Source organism: Geotrypetes seraphini, chromosome 1 (genome assembly GCF_902459505.1).
Source record: "Geotrypetes seraphini chromosome 1, aGeoSer1.1, whole genome shotgun sequence".
In the NCBI taxonomy this organism is placed as follows: domain Eukaryota; kingdom Metazoa; phylum Chordata; class Amphibia; order Gymnophiona; family Dermophiidae; genus Geotrypetes; species Geotrypetes seraphini.
Genome location: NC_047084.1, coordinates 219922620 through 219936244, shown reverse-complemented (window position 1 = coordinate 219936244; position 13625 = coordinate 219922620). Strand labels below are relative to the sequence as shown.

The 13625-nt window shown below is 42.8% G+C and overlaps 1 protein-coding gene across 4 annotated transcripts in view; it reads left to right on the top strand.

Annotated features, from left to right (window-relative positions):
* The window catches only part of GRXCR1 (glutaredoxin and cysteine rich domain containing 1), a 239129-nt gene that overhangs the window by 151621 nt on the left and 73883 nt on the right, over window positions 1-13625 (top strand). The window lies entirely within an intron of this gene.

Sequence of the window (13625 nt, the reverse complement as noted above, 5' to 3'; positions counted from 1 at the left end):
ATGAATGGAAAAAATAGTTTTACAATTAGTACTATTATGGGGTTGGGGTCTGGGGCTTTCAGGCCCCCCCCCAAACAAAAAAGCATTCAGCTGCCTATGACCGCTGTAACATGTCCAAGTGCTAAGCCCACCCAAAACACACCTCTAACATGTTCCCTTAAGATTTAGAGCACTGGAGACAAAACAATCAAAAAGACATCTAAAACGTCAATTTCGAAATGCCCACTTGTACGTTTTGACTAGTAAGTCATCTATGTTTTTTTGAAACTGAGCCCCATTGTAACATAGTAGATGATGGCAGATAAAGACATATGTTCATTCATTTTTGAGGCAATATTAAATCAAAAATCCTGTAATTATTCATTTTACTTGCTAAGTTCCACTATAAGATATTTCCCCCTCTCCCCTGAGATAGGCAAGACTTGTACTCAGACTATATGAATGTGATAAAAATGTGCTTTCTTGCTCCTGATCCATTTTGCCACACATGGGACACAGGCCGTAGAAATCCACCCAGTATTGGCCCCACTGCCCCACTGCTGGAGTCACTGTCCAAGCCCAGCTTATCCTGATCCGTCTTGCCACATACTTGAACCAGTCCATAGAAGTCTGTCCGGCATCGTTTCACTGCTGGGGCTGCCATTTAAACATCATTTCTGCTCATCTTAATGAAGTTATAGTTCTAGATCTGTAAAGTTTTGTGTTGTTACTATCCTCTTTTTATTTTATTCATTTGATATTTAGATGTTTTTTTTTAAAACATTTAAAGTTGGGTTTAGATGTCACATCAAAAATGCCCATCCACACATAATAAACCTAGTGGGCAACATTAAGTTGCCATGGTTAAACCATAACTACCATATGTTAACCTGCCTGAAGAGGTTGCATCAGGCTTCAAGGTGGTTGGAGTAATCTTCATAGAGGAGTAGTTAAAATCCTTATAGCACTAGTAAAACTGAATCAGGCATTCAAGAAGACTGGAGTAATCTACAAAGAAAGATCATTGCTAAAAGCCAAATATGAATGAACATAATTTTGGTGAATGGTCTTCCTAGCTGTAGTGGCTGTATGACTGTTAAAATCTTGTTGATCAGAAATGAAAGAGAGCCAGGATGCTGAAACCAGTTACTTGGTTATTGCTTGCTGTTGACAAAGGAGCCAGAATCCTGAGGACTACATAGAGGCAGCGAGAAGGAGATTTGGACTAAGGATCATCATATTGGAGGGTCACAGAGGGGCAGCAGAGATGAATCAGAGATCTGCATGGGCATTTTTGAGGTCCTTGAGGTCACAGAGGGGCAGTAGAGATGAATCAGAGGTCCTTGGGGTGACACAGATTCAGAAATCACGGGCTAAGGGCCCAGCACAGGTACCAACAATAGCTAGCAGAGGAAGCTGAAAATTGAGATCTGCCAGTTTTCAGCTGTACACTGCGGTTGAATGAACATAATTCATTAACATGGGGCCTTTTTTTTTTTTTTTTACTAAAGGCATTAAGGCCCTGATTCAATAAATGGTGCCTAGCTCCTAGGTGTCATTGCCTAGGTGTCATTGAGCGTGGTTGTCAATCATCTGCTAGGCACTGTTTATAGAATCATGCCTAGTGGCACTTAAGCATTCTTAGGCACTGGTGGGCATCTATAATAATAAAATGCTAAGCGCGCATGCGCACTCTTACCGCGTGCTTCCCCAATCCCTGATCTGTCGGGCTGTGGCAGGTAAGAGTGCGCATGCGCGCTTACCATGCATCTTACACTTCACGGACTCCCATAGACGACTTTGAACTTCTCCTCGGCCAGCTCTCGCTGCAGACTCTGCAGGCTGCCCTTGAATCGCTTCAGTTCCACTTCCATGTCCTGCACGGAGAGTAGCTGCATCGCAGGAGCCTCCTCACCTGGGAACTCCGCTCGCCAGTGCTGGGCCAACTCCTCCAAGTCCCACATGCCGCTCCGCGCCGGGCAACGGCAGATAGGGATCCCTCCGGTACCCAATACCCGCCAAAAACTTTTCTCTCTCTCTTTTAGCTATTCGGTGCTGGCGCTTCCGCTTTCGAGCCCGCTATCAGCGCCTGCAGGCCATGGAGGCTGTCGGTGCCTGCATGCCGCGGTGGCTTGAGGCGGATGTCGGTGGAGGGCAGACAAAAAAGAATGGAGATAAGGGTTGCTGCTGGACTTGGGAAGAGGTGCTGATGGACAGGGGTGGCAGAAAAAGGAAGGGAGGCCTACTGCTGGACAGGGGGAGCAGAAAAGAGGTGCTGCTGGACAGGGAAAGAGGTGCTGATGGACAGGGGGGGGCAGAAAAAAGAAGGGAGGCCTATTGCTGGACAGGGGGAGCAGGAAAGAGGTGCTGCTGGCCAGGGGGGAGGTAAAACAAAGGGAGAAGGGCTGCTGCTGGATAAGGGGAGCAGTGAAGGGGTGGTGGTAGACACAGGGGAGGTAAAAGGAAGGGAGAATGGACAAGAGGAGCAGGCAAGGTGTGGTGGTGGACAGCCGAGGAAAAAGAAAGACAGAAATACAGAAACAGGTTAAGGAGAGAGAGAGAAAGAAATAAAGACAGACACACACACACACATATTCTACCACCCGTTAATGTAACGGGCTATAAGACTAGTTAAAACTATATTTTCATTGCCATGTAGGCCAGTGTTTTCTTAGTCTAAATGAGCGCATCTAAGCTAGGTGCCTATTGGTGGCTCGATGAAACCACACTCAAAATCTGCCCTGAATCTGCTACTAATATTGCCTACTTGCCAGTAGGCACCTTGGTGTAGATGCATACCTCAAAGTGGTAGGCGCCTACCAACTAATTTTTTTTTTTTTTTGGGGGGGGGGATGATTAAGCCAATTATAAAAGTTAAGTTAGGTGCTTAGATTGGCTACGCATGCTAATCTAGATGCCTAACTTTAGATGTCTTATATAGAATCAGGGCCTAAGCCCTAATGCATGCTTAGTGTGTGAAAACAGGCTACCACAAAATGCAATAAAGTGTTTTATGGTATTTTGCTTGTTTGCATGCACTCTGTGTATTAAATATTTTTCAAACTACTTTTTTTTTTTGAGAGGGTTTGTCATGGATGGAGAATTGCATGGAAGTGTTAACTAGCGAGTGTATTCATATTATTGTATGCCAACAGGCTATTGCTAAATTAATGCAGAAGCACTTACTGCTCCCATATTAATGTTTTTGCATTTTAATGAGCAAATGAAAATATTAGTGCAGGATCTACAAAAATAAACAAGGAAAGAGCCCTATTTTAGGGACGTGCTAGAAAAGGAGTAGTGCACAGGAAAGTTCCATGTTAAAAACACGTTGTCTATTTCTTAGTTCATCTTAGTAAAAAGGCCCTATGTGATTATATTCTCATGGCATTCTTAAGTAGTCTCATTTCATTTCATTTTTTGTTATGAAGAGGTTACAATTGCATACCACTAATGACTGTGAAAATGTGTGATTTCACAGTGAGGAGGTCAGAGTTGGCAAGAAAACCTGTCTTAAAGTAATTAGCTGCATCAAAAGTTTAGAATTCCTAGACTGACTATTCTGGCAGAGTTACTTGGATTTGCTTGTACCCTTGTGCATTTTCTTTTTGATGCAAGGAAACATTGAGGGTGCCAACTAAAGCTGTAATTGCATTTCTTTTGCAATTTAATAAGATTTTGGAAATTTCCATTGTATTACCAATTCCTTAAAGAAAAATGAAGAAGTAAAATTTCATGCTTAATCTTGTGTATACCTCATTAAAACCCTCTTTTACAAAGCCTGATAGTACGGGCTACTACTGTATCTGACCTGAAGCCCAAAGGGATTTTAAAGGCTTCTGGGCTTTGGCCAAATAGCAGCTGCTAACATGGTTTTGTAAAAGAGGGGATAATTTGTGTATTAGAGTCATGCATTAGGGAGGAAATAGACACATGAACTATATTCAAAATTTCCATTCTGCCCAGCATGTTCTTTTCAGCTACAGTACTAAAAAATTATTTACTATGAGTTATTTACAATTACTTACATTGAAAGCATCAGCACAATGTGCGACAGCCTCAAAGAAAGCGAACAGAATGTTGGGTATCATTAAAAAGGGTATCACGACCAGGACGAAGGAAGTCATCATGGTGCTATATCGTGCAATGGTGCGCCCACATCTGGAGTACTGTGTCCAGTACTGGTTGCTGTACCTCAAGAAGGACATGGCAGTACTTGAGGGGGTCCAGAGGAGAGCAACTAAACTGGTTAATGGTATGGAAAACTTTTCATACACTGACAGGTTGAAAATGCTGGGGCTGTTCTCCCTGGAAAAGCATGATAGAAACCTTAAAAATCCTAAGGGGCATAGAAAAGGTGGACAGGGACAGATTCTTTAGACTGTGGAGAACAAGTACAAGGGGTCACTCAGAGAAATTGAGAGGGGACAGGTTTAGAACAAATGCGAGGAAGTTCTTTTTTACCCAGAGGGTGGTGGACACATGGAACGCACTTCCAGAGGTTGTGATAGGCCAGAGCACATTACAGGGTTTCAAAGAAGGTTTAGATAGGTTCCTAAAGGATGAGGGGATTGAGGGTTACAGATAGATGTAGAGGTAGGTTACAGAAATGGTCAGGAACCACTTCACAGGTCACAGACCTGATGGGCCGCCGCAGGAGCGGACCGCTGGGCGCGATGGACCTCTGGTCTGACCCAGTGGTGGCAACTTCTTATGTTCTTACAGCAGATGTACTTAACATCTCTTTAGGTCAGAGGTGGGAAACTCCGGTCCTCGAGAGCCGTATTCCAGTTGGGTTTTCAGGATTTCCTCAATGAATATGCATTGAAAGTAGTGCATGCAAATAGATCTCATGCATATTCATTGAGGAAATCCTGAAAACTCAACTGGAATACGGCTCTCGAGGACCGGAGTTCCCTACCCTGCTTTAGGTGAAGGAAAATGCACCCATGCTAATTGTGAAGTGACAGTACATGGTATCGTACACTGAGAGGTAAATTAAGAATAGCCTTACTGGGTCAGAGCAGTGGTCCATCTAGCCCAGTATTGCATCTTCATGGAGGCCAATCCAAGTTACAAGTACCTGGCAAAAATCCAAATAGTAGCAGCATTCCATGCCACCGATCCACAACAAGCAGTGGCTTCTCCCATGTCTGTCTCAACATGACATCCAGTTTTTGATTTCCGAGAGGCAGTTTAAGAGTTTCGTGACCTAGGAGTCACAAATTTCTCCTAGCGGTAGATATAGTTGGTTGTCATCCGCGAAGGAGTGAATCTGTATTTGGTATTTGTGGGTTATATCAAGGAATTGAAACTTCAAAGAATTGAAACTGAGTGGTATAAATAATAAATATAGGACAAAAATCCAACTTGTTTCCAACTTGTTTAACTAACTCAACAGAAGTGTAGGTTATATCAAGGACAGATCTAATATAGAGATTGAAAAATAGCAGGGATAGTAGAACCCCTTAAGGAACACCATATTTGATTGGTTTTGGGTTCGATAGTGCATTGGAAAACTCCATATTGGACATTTCTTGAAAGTAAGCCAACACTCCCATAGGGGCAATGGTTTAAAAACTGCCCTGTTAGTAACACAACTCTGCTGAAAATGATCTTAACATATCTATACTGGAAAGTCCAGTGGGTTGCAGAAGATGACATGAGCCCTGATAACTCAGGACCTTTCATGGTAAGTATTTACAGTAATTAAATAGATTTATATATCACTTCCCCAATCAGCAAGTATGCACCAAGCATTGAATAAAAGCTGTCAACCCTGAAGTGCAGAATTTAGTTCTAGAACATAAGACTAGCCTTTCTGGGTCTGGCCAATGATCCAAGTAGCCCAGTATACCATCTTCATGGAGCCCAATCCAAGTCACAAGTACCTGATAAAAACCCAAAGAGTAGCAGCATTCCATGCCACTGATCCAGGGCAAGCAATGACTCCCCCCATGTCTGTCTCAACAGCAGACTATGGCCTTTTCCTCCAGCTACATTAACTGCTCTTACCATATCCTCTGGCAATGCATTACAGTGTGTAGCTATTCTCTGAGTGAAATAATATTTCCTCCTATTGGTTTTAAAAAATATTACTCTGTAACTTCATTGAGTGTCCCCTAGTCTTTGTAAATCTTAATGCAGTATAAAATCGATCCACTTATACCCGTACTACACTACTCGGGATTTTGTAGATTTCAATCATATCTCCCCTCAGCCATCTCTTTTCCAAGCTGAATATCCCTAACCTCTTTAGTCTTTCCTCATACAAGAGTTTCATCCCCTTTATTATCTTGGTCACTCTCCTTTGAACCTTTTCTAGTGCCACTATATCTCTTTTTTGAGATAAGAAGAGCCGAACTGAATGCAATACTCAAGGTGAGGTTGCACCATTGAACAATACAGAGGCATTATAACATTCTTAGTCTTGTGTACTATCCTTTTCTAACAATTCCTAGCATCTTGTTTGCTTTTTTTGGCCGTCGCTGCACATTGGGCGGAAGATTTCAGTGTATTGTCCATGATGACACCCAGATCTTTTTCTTGAGTGCTGACCCCCCAAGGTGTATTCAATAACTATGATTTGGATTATTCTTCCCAATGTGCAGCACTTTGCATTTGTCCACAATAAATTTCATCTGCCATTCGGACACCCAGTCTTCCAATTTCCTAAGGTCTTCCTGCAGTTTTTCACAGTCTGCATGTGTTATAACAACTTTGAACAGTTTAGTGTCATCTACAAATTTAATCATCTCACTGGTAGTTCCATTTTCCAGATCATTTATAAATAAGTACAGATCCCTGCGGCATACCACTATTTACCCTCCTCCATTGAGAAAAATGGCCATTTAACCCTACCTTTTGTTTTCTGTCCGATAACCAATTCTTAATCCACAATTGAACATTGCCTCCTATCCCATGACTCTTTAAATTTTTTCAGGAGCCTCTCATAAGGATCTTTGTCAGGAAGTGCTATATACAGAGCAGTGAGCTCTTAACAGCAATAGAAAATGTTACATCATCATAAATCTTTCATATATTTTTTAAGAAATAAAATTGTGTACTTCTATAAAAATGTCCTCATTGTCTCTGTATCATAATGTGTCTCTATGATTGTGCCATTACCCCCATAAATCATAATGTGAATTTACAGTAGGCAAAGTGGCAGCAAAATTCTTACAGTGCTATGATAGAAGAACCCAAAAGAGGGTATCTCACCCTCAGGATAGGGTTTTAGTGTTGGTCCTGACTTTTTCCCACAAATTACTGGCTTGTTAGAAGGAACCTTATGTGAGCAGGAGGAGGGTCAGACCTTTGCATTATGAAGTAATCTAAGAAAGAAAACCAAATCATATATATCAAGTCAACTGACTGAGTCATAAATTAGTAGAGAAGGGCTGGTGAGTGTAGAAGGAGAAAACTTAGCTCTGTGTTATCTGAAAGTGGTACAACCGAGTTGATCGAGATCAGTGATTTGCCAATGTCTGAATGTAAAGACTAGTTACAATTCTTAATCTACAAGTATGAATGTGTGTTCTGTTCTCTTCCTAGTAAAATGATGTTAGGTCAATATAAGAGCACTATGATCTCAGAGAAACATCACAAACACTCTAGAGCACAAGAGATGAAACAGCAACCATAGAATATTCCCCAACACTCTAGAACACAAGGGAAAGACTAGTCTTAGTACAACCAAGAAGGGTGAGGTACCAAAGGGGCAGGACTAAGCAGTATAAAAGCTGAGGCAGAAAGCAGAAGTCAGGAGACTGAAGGAGTTGGTGGCAGGACTCTGCACCCCAGAGATCAAGGGAAGAAAACTGTTTTTGGATTAACTGAGTTTCGTTGATAGGATATGTTTCCTGAGAACTTGATTTGCTGAACTGTTTTGGACAAACTGAGTTTTGCTGCCAAGGTTTTACTTTGGAATAAACTTATTTTTGCTGCAAGTTTGGAATAAAGCTTGGGAGACAAACTATCTGATTTTAGTATGGTCTGCAAGAAGGTGGTATTGATTTTTATTGCTGCAGCAAGATTATGAAGTCACATAGAAGGTGTCAGATCAGAAACTGCATGGTAGTCTCTCTTTTTTTATTCTGCTACTTTTTGCTTTTGATATTTTTATTTCTGGCTGCTATAGTGATTTATTGTGAGGTTGTGATTTAAACGATTGTGGACTAAAATCTTGGAAAAGATTTGGGGGCTTTGGTTAAACCCCAGGCAAAATAAAGAAATAAAGCCTTTGTGGGAGTTTCTGTCCTAGAGTGCAATTGATTCTGCCCTGTAATCAGGAAGAAAGACACAAGGCAGAGTCATGGATTGGATGTTTGTCCAATCAACAACAGGGGAGAGGGAGGAAGGAACACAATCTCCAAGGTCTTCATGTGAGAGTACAATGACACATGGGCAGCACCTTGTGCCTTCTCTGTACATTTTTTTCATTTTATAATTAATTTATCTGCTTTAAGAGCATAGTAGCCAGCCCTCTTTGCCTTCCTCTGGGGCAGTAGAAGAAAGTTGGTCTTCTTTTGCATGCTTGTGATCATCAGCTGTTCTAGGGGCTGAACATCTCCTTTAATCTACTGTGATTCCTTCAGGATTTGTTACCATTCCCATCCATCATCATTCATTCCCTATTCTTCCCCATCACTCCTACATTTCCACAATTTTCCCTCTCAGTGTGGCTGAGGTCTGGTCATCTCCTTGCCTCTGAGGTGGCTAGATACGGAATTTGTTTACAGAAGGCAACAATTGTTTCCAAACAACTGAACTGTAGTTTATTTTCTTTGTTTTGAGTTCTACATTAAAGAGTTGGATTAAGAATTGGGAGTCTACTGGTAAAAATTTTTTTGAGGATGTTTTATGCTGGCTGTTGAAGCTTTGTACCACATTTTGCCTAGAACAGCAAAATACTAGTACTTACAGGAGTGACTGTTACGGTTACATAAGCATGTGCTGGTTGGACACGTGGAGGGGCATAATAAAAAAAAGGTCTAAGTCCCTTTTGGGCCTCGGGTTCTAGTCGCCCAAAGTTGGCAGCGTCTAAAATCCATTTTTGAAAAATATGTCCAAAATATTTTTCTACTTCTACATCCAGCTGTGTGATCATCCAGACAGCCAAGTCATCTATCTTTATACCCCATTCTCGTCCCAAAAAATTGTCAAAGTCCCAAACGCCTAGAAAAAGACCTTTTGGGTATGGGAGGGGCCAGCAAAGTGATGGACTGGTCACCCAGACATGGCAACAGAGTAGTGGGGCATCTTACAAGGCACTGCTGTGAACTTCACAAAAAGGGTGCCACTTAAAAATCTCACCACAACTCCCTTGTAGGTCATGGTGAGCCCCCCAAAACACCCCCAAAACCTATTATACCTACCTGTCTACCACCTCAATAGCCCTTATGGCTACAGGTGGCACCTATATGGCAGTACAGTAGGGTTTTGGAGTTTTTTGGTGGACTCACATTTTTCACCATGAATACAGTAGTTAGAGTGGCTTATGGGCCTGGGTCCTCCTCTCTATGGTTCACTAGCCCCCCCCCCCATGCTATTTAAGAGACCTGTGTGCAGCTCTACTAGGCTTTCATATACCAGGTGCTGATGTTCTGTAGACAGGTATGTACTTTTTTATTCTGATCTTTGTGGGGGTGTGAGGGGTCAGTGAACACTGGGGGAGTACATGAGGGTCTTTACTTTGTCTCTGCAGTGGTTATCTGGTCACTTTGGATATATTTTTGGCACTTATACCTGTTTTTACATCATGTAGCTCACAACATTTAAGTTTCGTCTAAGATGTCTAGTAAAACATTTGATTATCCCTGCAGGATGACTAAGACTAGGTTGGCCCCCATCCTGCCCTAATCACTCCTCCAGATACACCCCTTTCAACTCTGGGCACACAGAGGCATTCAGAGGCATAAGAAGTCCTGTGGCACATCCAGAAGGTTGGTTTGATTATCAGCACTTGGACAGCCTGTCTCTTAGGCCAGTTGAAGTCTTAAGCTTCTGCATGGCATGCTTAGATGCTCAAGGCCCACATGGGCCCAGCACCATAAGCTTGGTGTCAGTGCTAGTCCGGAGAAAAGTTAAGATGAGAAATATGGTCAATGCGAGGGGGTGGAAGGTGGAAGAGAGAAATGCAAGTCATTATTATTATACTTCCTATATTGCCTTCACCAACAGAGGATCTAAGTGGTTTACAAAACTAAAATCAAAGAATACATAGAAATAGAACACCAAAATCAAACATCAGAGCAATCATACAGAAAATAGATACATGATAGACTTGCTTGACACTCATCCAGAACACCAGTCAGCAGGGAGTGGAGGATAGAATAGCTAGTCATCACGGGGGAGGGGGGAGGGGAGGAAGGAATGCTGGAAACTGTCCAAGCTGAGAAAGGGAGGCAGGAGAAGAGAAATGGTGGACACTGCCAGGGATGGGAAGGTTGGAGGAGAAAAATGTATCTTGAATCACTAATAGCCCATCCTAAACTCCAGAAAGAAAAACATGTTACTAATAATCACCTGTATTTTGCAACTGAACAGATCTTGGACTCTTTATAATGACGGATGTTATACATTCAGTTTCAGTTTTGTCCGTGGCAACTTAACTGGTTAAGCTGATATTCAGCACTAACTGGTTAAGTGCGTGGAGGGGCATAATCAAAAGAAATGTCTAAGTCTGTTTGGGCCTAAATTGCTAGTTGCCCAAAATTGACAGTGTCAGAAGTCCATTCTCATTTTTTTTTTTGAAAGTCATCTAATTATACGTCTAGCAATTTGATCGTCCAGACTGCTAAGTCGTCTATCTTTATACCCCATTCTCGTCCAACAATTCATCCAAGTCAAAAACACCTAGAACAAGACCTTTTGGAAGTGGGAGGGGTCAGCAAAGTAATGGACTAGACACCAAGACATGGCAACATAATAGTGGGGCACCTTACAGGGCACTACTGTGAACTTCACAAAAAGGGTGCCACATAAACATCTCACCACAACTCCCTTATAGGTCATGATGAGCCCCCCAAAACCCACTAATACCCACCTGTCTTCCACCCCAATAGCCCTTATGGCTGCAAGTGCCACTTATATGGCAGTACAAAAGGGTTTTGGGGGGTGCACATACTTCACCATGAATGCAGTGGTTAGAGAGGCTTATGGGCCTGGGTCTTCCTCTCTATGGTTCACTAGCTGACCCCCCAGACCACTTAAGCCACCTCTGTGCAGTTCTATTAGGCTTTCCTATGCCAGGTGCTGATGCTCTGGAGGCAGATGTGTATGTTTTTATTCTGATTTTTATGGCAGTTTGGGAGGGGGGATCAGTGATCACTGGGGGAGTGTGTGGGGGGTCTGTACTTTGTGTCTGCTGTGGTTATCTGGTCACTTTGGATACCTTTTTGCCACTTAGACCTGTTTTTAGATGGCCTAAGTCACTATGTATAAGTTCCATCTAGGCAGTCTCGTTAAACTTTTGGTTATACAGTGGTGCCTCGCATAACGGACGCCTCGTACAGCGAACGCTGCGCATAACGAACTTTTTGTCTTGCTCCCTATAACGAACTTCGTTTCACACAACGAAGTCGCCCGAGGGGCCCGGGGGGGGGGGGCGGAACTACTCTCGCCGCTTTCTAATGTGAGCCGGGAACAGCAGCACCCTCCTGTCTGAATGCAGTGTTCCATCATCTCCCTCCACCTTACCTTAAAAACCGAGTTTTCCGGCTTTCTTTTTCGGCCAGCCACACACTTTCAAAGAGCAGCACATGCGCGCATGCTCTGTTGTTCAATCTTCTCCTCTGACGCAACCGGAAACCGGAAGTTGCAGGAGAGAGAACATTGATCAACTCCAGCAGCTGCGCGTGCACAGCTTTTTGAGATCGTGCGGCTGGGTGAGGGAGAAGGCTGGCAGGCTCTGCATGTGAGGTGAGGTGGAGGGAGGGAAATGTAGGGCTGCAGAACGAATTATTTTGTTTTACAGGTATTCTTATGGGACAACAGGGCTGCAGAACGAATTATTTTGTTTTACAGGTATTCTTATGGGAAAACGCGTTTCACACAACGAACGTTTCACATAACAAACTTGCTCCTGGAATGGATTAAGTTCGTTGTGTGAGGCACCACTGTACTTGCAGTACGACTAAGTCTAGGTCGGCCCACGTCCCACCCAAATTCCGCACTCACCACTTCTCCTAACATGCCCCTTTTAGCTCTGGGTGTACAGCATCACTGACAAGGCCTAAGTTGTTTTTAAATACATCTAAAATCTGGGTCGATTATCGGCACTTGGACGACTTGTCTTACTGATCGTGCAAGTGCCGATTTAGGCCGGTTTTTAGATGTATTTCTCTTTCGATTATGAGCCCCATAGCAGTTAAAGATAGGCCTGCTATTTATGCAGCCTATCTTAACTGCTAACCTTAACTGATTTAAAGTTGAATATTTGTGCTTAACCAGATAAGTTGTGTGACATAGGAGGTTAGTGGCTAGCTGCTAAATGTTAACATTCAATGGAAATAACTGGCTAACTCACACTAAATATTAGCGGTTAGCTGGCTAAGCGCTATTTAACTGACCAGGACCCTTTCCTGGCCGGTTAAATAGTACTGAATATGGTGAGATGGTCAATAATTAAGGTTTTTTTTCCTTGATCTTTGTGGAGGGACTCAAGATATAAGGAAATTGATCTTAATCAGTCAAGGGTATAAATTTTGCAGCTGGTTTTGTTCTTAAATTCTCTGAAAAAATTGTTTTGTGAGTAAGTTTCTGAGGTTATATTATACCTTTTTAAGGCATGATCCATCTTGAGAGATTCCTGCAAGGGATACATCCTTAATCCATAAGTGACCATTTGCAGAGTAGGTGCAAGGGTAATTAGCATCATCAGTAAACAGTTAGCTTATATCCTTGTGAACTATCTTCTGAGCCTTTAGCCTTCTAAGATTTTTGAGAATTAAATTGGTCCTGATCACACAAAGTGATGTTGGAATAGGACCAGGTTTTTTTTTATTATCTAGTTGGATGCTTTTAGTGCTACAGAGGATCCCGGTCACTCCAAGGCATCTCTGGCTGCGAAAAGATACAAACTCTCAGGTCTGAGGTCTGTAGCCCACAGGCATATGACTTGCATGATTTCTGTGTGGCCAGTCTGTATGAGTAGTTCTCGGAGTTCAGGGTCTTTGGAGAAATCTCGCCCCAGGTTCATCCACAGTAGGCTTGAGCGGCTCGCCCCAGGTTCTGTCCTCAGTGGGCTTGAGCGCAGACTGAGCGGTTCCCATGGTGGGGCTGACTGTGTTCCTTCCCCTACGTTGTTGCAGGTCTCTGGTGGGGGGGGGTCTGAGGGTCCAGATTCACGTCAGGAACTGGAGGGCAGTCCGAAGAAACAAGCCATCTGTTATATTCAAGGCTTGTCTGAGGCAGAAATCTTCTCTCACCTCTGATTAGAGGTTTCTCTGTGCATCTCCAGCACAGGTTGTAATAGCCTTTCTCACTGTGCCATGCTTCTATGAGGAAAATTGGGGGAAGGAGGGTCCTTAAAAGTTATTTTTAACAGTTTCCAAGATTAAGGATCAGGTCCCCACCTCCCAAAACCCCTTCCCTGCATTTTTTGCATTTTTTTTCCCATGGGATGTTTTAGGCGCTTCAATCGT